Source organism: Carassius carassius, chromosome 29 (genome assembly GCF_963082965.1).
Source record: "Carassius carassius chromosome 29, fCarCar2.1, whole genome shotgun sequence".
Taxonomy (NCBI): domain Eukaryota; kingdom Metazoa; phylum Chordata; class Actinopteri; order Cypriniformes; family Cyprinidae; genus Carassius; species Carassius carassius.
This window is the reverse complement of record NC_081783.1, coordinates 5,508,471-5,516,841: the sequence shown is the minus strand read 5'-3', so window position 1 is coordinate 5,516,841 and position 8,371 is coordinate 5,508,471.

The following is an 8,371-nucleotide window of genomic DNA, read 5'->3' as shown; positions in this document are numbered from 1 at the left end:
TAATTGCTTCACTGACTGAATGTAAACTAGTCAATCATTTCACACATCTGATACACAACATGGAGGAGTGCAGACATTCACTTCATTTTTTAAAACACAAACTTCAGCCTCATGGTAAATGTGCTGTTGGGGAGTCAATTAAGCTCATCTTAGGTACAAAAAAACAAATAAACTTAAGAATAATACAGTGTATGGGAAAGAAATTGCCCGTTAATGCAGCACTGTGTCTACTGATGAGGTTGTAAACAGCCGGTTTTGCTCATGAGCAAGCTGGTAAAACCACAGCATGGTTGAAATTCTGCAAACCAAGCCACATGGGACGTTAGCTACTGTGGCAAGACACTGAACATTCAGCTTTTCTTTCAATTTCAGTGCATGTAATCCGTGGAATCTAAAATAATTTGCAGGCTGAGTCAATGAATGCCGTTGTAAGCTCATGGCTGCCTCCCGAGCATGAAGAAATGGTGCAGGATGGGAGCAAGAATGACAACAACAAAACAAAATCTCTTTTTCCCAATGTTAGGGAAATAAGCGATAGCATTTCACTTTTGTGAAACCTTATAGTTACTATAACTATAGAGTAATTATATCAAATTATCTCAATTTATATGATGAATAGCCCCAGTCTATTATTATTGTTATTATTATTAATGTTATTACATTAAACATTAAAATACATTTTAATATATAATTTAACAATCATTTTTAATACTTAAAGTATATATATATATACACCCTCTCCTTGCTAAACCTGTGTCATACCCATGTCATTAAACAGAGTTGTGTCCTGATATGTCACAAAAACAAGAGCACACACACACACACACAAACAATCAATTAAAATTCACCCTTCCCAAGTTAGAAAAAAATATAATAAAACTAATACACTAACTTTTTAACGGCTCGCATCCAATTACAACTGGAGATGCCTTGGGGTCCATCAGGGTTTGGGGGGGGGCGGGCCTGAGGCACACAGCTGGGGTGGGAGTCTCATGACCAGGGGACTGGTGTGGGGGGTTGGACGACCTGTTATCACTCAGCGTGATGGCAGTCTGTTCAGCAAGCAGTGATATGAATTATTAAGTGTTATCTGGGTCCAGGTGGAGTGGGGAGCCGGGTGGGAAATGCTAACACAGAGCATGATCTGCCTCAGTGGGGAGCCGGTGCTCATGGGATGCCAAACCGGCAAAGACTGCAGTTTGAGAGATTAGAAATAGATCTCCAAGATCATCTTCAGCATCGAAATCAGGATTTTTTTCCCCTTACTTCACAATTCTTAACCTACAGTGAAGGAGCAAAAACAACCATCTCCTATCATATATATATATATATATATATATATATATATATATATATATATATATATATACATATATATATATATATATATATATATATATATACATATATATATATATATATATATATATATATATATATATATATATATATATATATATATATATATATATACATATATATATACATATATATATATATATATATATATATACACACACAGTACAGACCAAGAGTTTGGACACACCTTCTCATTCAAAGAGTTTTCTTTATTTTCATGACTATGAAAATTGTAGAGTCACACTGAAGGCATCAAGGGCTATTTGACCAAGAAGGAGAGTGATGGGGTGCTGTGCCAGATGACCTGGCCTCCACAGTCACTGGACCTGAACCCAATCGAGATTGTTTAGGGTTGAGCTGGACTGCAGACAGAAGGCAAAAGGGCCAACAAGTGCTAAGCATCTCTCGGGGAACTCCTTCAAGACTGTTGGAAGACCATTTCAGGTGACTACCTCTTGAAGCTCATCAAGAGAATGCCAAGAGTGTGCAAAGCAGTAATCAAAGCAAAAGGTGGCTACTTTGAAGAACCTAGAATATGACATATTTTCAGTTGTTTCACACTTTTTTGTTATGTATATAATTCCATATATAATTCCACATGTGTTAATTCATAGTTTTGATGCCTTCAGTGTGAATCTACAATTTTCATAGTCATGAAAATAAAGAAAACTCTTTGAATGAGAAGGTGTGTCCAAACTTTTGGTCTGTACTGTATATATATATATATATATATATATATATATATATATATATATATATATATATATATATATATAAACAATTTACAGTTAAACTCAGACCTATTAAACCTGTCGGACTTCATAGATTTAACATCTACTCGATATGCACACCATTCTGTGAGAGCATGCTGTTGTTTGATAGACTAATTGACACAGCCAGTTAAACACATGTCCTCTAGTCTGACATCCTGATTGATGGTGATGTGCATGACATATTACATAATGCCACTTAAATGTTGCTCAAAAATAAAACTGCCTCAAGAGTGGAGAGTGTCTAATGTGAGGATTCATTAATAAATAAAAACAGCCTCCTGTTTCCATCTTCCTCTGTGAAATGATCTAGAGAAAGCCTTGGTACATCAGTGCTGAATGTCCCTGGAGGACAAGAACACATTATCTGCACTGGGCTCAAGCGCTGCTCAGTAAAAGTGGCACCAAACATGCTTGTAGACAAGCACCTGATTCTCTGGAATATTTACATGTGTAAATGTACAGGAATCACAGTCCTACTCAGCTTGAGTAAAATAACTCTCTAAAGGGTTGAGAGAGTAAGCGAAAGAGATGTGACAGAAACAGACAGTTCAGCCCAGGGGTTGCCAAGTGTCTGTGTGCAATTGATTAGAAATGTAAGGATATGAGAAACTGTCCCCTAAAATGTAGAATGTACAATGTGATCACAGATTTGGTCAACAGAGAAAAACAGCTTTTAATTTAAATGGTATTTATAAGCATTTTAAATGTTAGGGGTCTGCAAGATTTGTGAAAGTATCATAGAAGTCTCTCATGCTTAATAATTCTGGATTTATTTGAACAAAAAATACAGTAAAAACAGTAAAATTGTAATATACAGTTGTAAATTAAAATTAATTTTCTATTTGAATATATTTTAAGATGCAATTTGGCAAAGCTGAATTTTCTGTAGTCACATGATCCTTCAGAAATCTGTCTATTATATCTTGATTTGAAGAAACACTAAATCTTATAATTAATCAGTGTGCTGTTAAATATTTTTGAGGAAACTTTGATGTTTTTTTCCACCAAAACAACAAAAGAATAGAATAAAATATAGAATAGAATAAAATAAGTATTTTCTGTCACTTTGATAAATTCAATGCAACATTTCTGAATAAAAGTATTAGTTTTAGGTTTTTTTTTTTTTTTTGGGGGGGGGGGGGGGGGGTTGTAATACTTTATTCTGCATTTACTTCTATCAGACAGAAAAAAAATGAATTTATTGTCAGCAAATATTTTAATGTACAGATTGTCCTCAACAATGTTTCCAGCTAGTTTGCCGTTAATTTTTTTTTTTTTTCATCCTTGGTTTCCTACAGTATAATAACAGACGGACACACCACAGACCTGGAGTGACCAATCCTGCTCCTGAAGGGCCACCTACTGTACTGTAGAGTTCAGACTCAACTTGCTCCAACTCACCTGCCTGGAAGTTTCCAGTAAGCATGAAGACCTTAATTAGCTGATCCGAGTGTGTTTAATCAGGGACGTGGGAACAAGGAGTGAGGCCGGCAATAATTGGGCAAAACAGTGACACCTGCGACCCACTGCCGGTCTCGAGTCCCACGTAGGAGATGGAAGGATATAAAACTGGAGCGACGACAGTGAAGGACGAGAGAGGACCAGGCCTGGGCTTTTAGTTGGGTTTTGGTTTTTATTTGAGCGCACCAGTCGTCCCTCCATATCGTGGGCGGTCGGCAGCGAGCTCGCCCGTCCCCGGCAACTCGCTCCAGTTTTATATCCTTCCATCTCCTACGTGGGACTCGAGACCGGCAGTGGGTCGCAGGTGTCACTGATTTGCCCAATCATTGCCGGCCTCACTCCTTGTTCCCACGTCCCTCAGCCCCGCCCCACTCACCACACTTACAATCTTGTAAAACTGTCAAATGTCAAACCCTCCAAACGACTCATTCTTCCTCAGAAGCGCTCTTTTAGGATACCTGGCACGCAGCAGCCAATGACTTGTCAGACCTGCTCAAAACCTTTGCACCGGCTCACAAAATAAAACTGCACAGAGACCAGCTAATCAGTTTGAAACAGGCGATTTTTGCCTTTTTTGTAAGGTCTGTCTGAAGCTAGAAATTGCAACGCATTGATGAATCATGTATTCATGAATATAATCTCGTCCACTGTAGATGTTCTGCAGTTTTAAGACAATCCTCAGTGGATATAAGTAGTATATTTCTTAATAGATCAAACCAACCAGGTGTTTATTCCCATAAAACAAGCCTAAACAGGAGCTTCCATCTAATCAACACAACTGCACTGAGAGGTGCTGAAGATGCGGCGGTGTCATTATGCTGTTGAGCATGTGCAATCTCTTATTTCCATCTCCCTACGTCACAGCTGAGTGGTCCTGTTGGCAGGCGGCCTGAACTCAGTTGCCTGCAGCCCTGTGTGTGCTGACCTCTCTCTTCTCTGGTGGCATTTCAACTTCACTGCCTCCATTAGGATAACTTTAAGTACATCGGCCAGAGTCGATTACTGTTCTCCACATGCTTTCTCTCACATTTCCCAGACAGTTTTTTTTCAGTAAATCAAAAGATTAAAGTCTGATTCATAAAAAAGTTACTCTTCTGAGCTTAAAAAAATGCAGCACCGTTTATATAGTGTATTCACAAACAATTTTTATGAGCCAGTTCTTTTTAGTAGCCTAAATCAAAAACTTATAATGTGAAGAGGATAGTCTGATTCACAAAAAATAAATAAATAAACCTGAGCTGATAATCAAAAAGAAAAGTGCAGCCAGTGGAGCTCAAATGCCAGAATGAAAGACTCTGATGAAGCGTTTCTTTAAATTAATCTTTTTAAAAGATTAGTTATTAGTTTGAATTAGTCTGAAACACTCCCCTGTGTATTTTACAACATTAGTAAAGAGATACTTTTTTGACATGTAACCAAAAATCAACATACAGTACGTGATATATGCCCTTAGTTGAATCAAATCAATAGCTTGCAAAAAGGAATAAAATCACATCTAAGCATCTGTATTGATACCCGGGTACACACAGAGGCAAATTAGTACTATAACAGATGTAACCACCAGGCATGAGGCCACAAACTCTACTCCTGCAGAGCGGCTCATCAGGAACATTTGTTCTGAATATTTAAGGAGGGTCTATGAACCCTGCAGGAGCAGGTCAAGATCTACAAGTCAACGTTTAAAGAGCCATTAAAAGGAAGGGAACATCAATCCAAGCCTTTCCCACTTGCAGTCATTTCACTCGGTCATGAAGACTCAAATAGCTCAAATGATGTGAACAGTCATCAAGATGTTTCCATTATTGATCAAAAAAGCTTTTCAAGTCTGGCAATTAACCACAAATGCAAACTTTGCTGTACCACATGGAGGACGGTGAAGGAGCGTTTGAAGTATGAAGTGCCTCCTCATGACTCACTGATGAACACTGGTCATGTCAGACCCGCTCCCCTAAAGTGGAAAAGGAGTTATGGGGAAAGCTAGCGCTGCCTCACCTCTCTTCAGCGAAAGCAAACATTATTGCCATGAAAGGCGGCTCGTTTTGATCAAGCCTTCAAAGACCCTGTCATCAAAGTCTATCAAGATGGCAATTGATGAGGCAAAGTTACGCCTCTACAAATACACATGCTAGAAAACTGGAACACCATTTGCTCATTTCTGATATGACAGCAGTAGAGTGGGCATGTGGACAATACAGGAAAATGTGGGATAAGTAGCCAAAGGCTAAATTATCAGTTGAGCACTGAATAATAATTGCATCCAATGATCTATATGTTATCATCGTTCAGGTTCAGTGACGAGGAGCTGCTGTATTCCCAAACCAAGAGCTCCGTCCAAATTGCTTTCAGAGGCCTTATGGAGAATGAGAGTACAATAAATGATACAGACAGGGGACAAATTCAGACCTCTCTGCATGAGTAGAGGCAAAAACCTAGTCTAAATAGTGCAGGTTTAAGTGAAATCTAACGGAAAGTGCAGGATGAGAGATGGTCTCTTTAAATAAGCAGTGGCATCAATAAGTGACACCCTCCCAGAGTAAGTGTGTGTTCTAAGGGAGACAAATTTGCATATGTGTCCGCGGCCCTTGATGAAATATGAAAACTGTGTCACCCGGGGCACCATCATCAGCATGCTTCAGAATGAACAAGCGAGAGGAAAGAGAGAGTCTAGAAGTGTGTGTGTGTGTGTGTGTGTGTGTGTGTGTGTGTGTGTGTGTGTGTGTGTGTGTGTGTGTGTGTGTGTGTGTGTGTGCTCGGGTTGCTCTGCAGGGCTGGAGAATGTATCTCAACCGGAAGGATCTTTCTGCACAAATTAATGATCATGGGAATACATAATGGAACTTCTGAGGCCTGTGCATGGAGGAGATATTTTTTAATCATTTCATCCATACCTTTTTTCTTCTCCTTTTTTAATCTTCTCTATGTACTTAGTGGGATATTAAATGTATCTTAGTACCCTCAAGCATCTTAACACTTATCCATTTGTTTGAAGTTGTACTGTCGGATTCTGATATGATCAGAGAACAAGTGAGGATTAAATAATGATAGCTGGGCCATGTGATTCACCCATCAGGTCCATGTGCGAATCATGATGAGATTCTCACATTAATTTCCCCATTTATATTAAACAAAAAAGAATGTAACTGTGGGAGCCATGACTCCATGATGTGGTAATACAACTCGCAACTCGCAACGCCTCCTAAGCCTGTTAGCCCCCTCACTCTTCCCACCACTTCTTTCTCTTTCTATTTGTAATTAATTGACATTAGTTAATAAAATGGGATTAGATACATTTGTGTTATTTAACATATTTAATTATTGCAGGTTTGCGTCATATGCTGAGTTTGCATTTCACTGTTTTAATTCAGTTTGATGAATACAAAATCTTTTTTTTTTTTTTTTGAGTGGGATGAATTAATGCACATTCACATTTAGTTTAGAACTACATCATGTTCACACAGATGTAGGAGACTTTAATAAATGGGAAAAAATAGTAACTGACATTACTTTTTTTGAAAAAAGTAAAGTGTTACTTTACTAGTTACTTGAAAAAAGTAATCTGATTAACTCGCATTACTTGTAATGGGTTACCCCCATCACTGTACCTTATCTACAGTATATTGCCAGAAAGAGTAGCTGTAAAGTTTAAACTAGTTTGAAAAGCCTGAAGTTTGAAGATTTTAATTTTTAAACTTGATATTTAAAGCAGTTTTAAGTAATAATCATTTTAATAATTCAGAAGTTTTATGGCCATACAGACAGACAGGAGGGCAGATAGGCAGACAGACAGATAAAATTCACACTTCTGGGTTCTGAACTGCCTGAAATGCACAACCATGACCAGAAATGTGCAAACATCTTGTCACAACAAATGAAAACAAATACTTCACTGTTCAGTTCCCACTCTCATCTTTTCTGTACATAAATTATCTCTTCATAATCTGTACTTGACACTGTATTTATTATTACCTCATCTACATACTTTGTTTCCCTGGAAAATGTGCTTATCCTGTAATAAACTCCCCAGTGGTTGCCCATTTAGAAGTGGCTGACACAACAGACTTTTGTAAGTAAAGAAAGCAACTTTCTCACAAAACACCGTACTGTATATTCACATAAACCCTGATAGTGCAATCAAACTAGATAGCTCAAGGCTGACCATTAAGTGAAACAACATTACAATCACAGTGGGAGATATGAGCACTTTATCCACAGATCCATGAATAAGAAAGTGACCTTGTTCTTTGAAATTACTCTTCACTGTGTGAACCATAACAAGTAATGTACAGTGAGGAGGTGAGGAGGATGAAAACAGTTAAATGTCATGAGACTAGTCACTCTAGACCTGCAGAAAAATGACATCATGACAATGCTGAATGGATAGCGACATCACATCAACACACATAGTTCCAAACTCTTCACTAGACTATCCTGAGATGTGAGATCAAACAAAGCAGAGGGGGTGATATATAGTATGTCTCTTTCACGCTTTTAAGAGTGTGAGGCATCTTTAGGCATCTACCAGCAGGCGCTGACAGGCCTTGCTTCCCAGCCAAAACTTGAACCCTTGTGGATTAAGCCCATGTCTAAAGATGCTCCAATTTAACACCATGTGAAGAGGATGTGCAGAAGTGTTCTTTATGTAACCATCCTGTTCTCTGTCACTGCCTCTAGTGAGTCTGGTAATGCTGCAAAAAGCTGCCTAAGCTGGTGTTTTTCACCAGCAGGCCACACCGCAGAAAATACTCTAGACCCTACAGACCCAGAACATCTCTAACAGA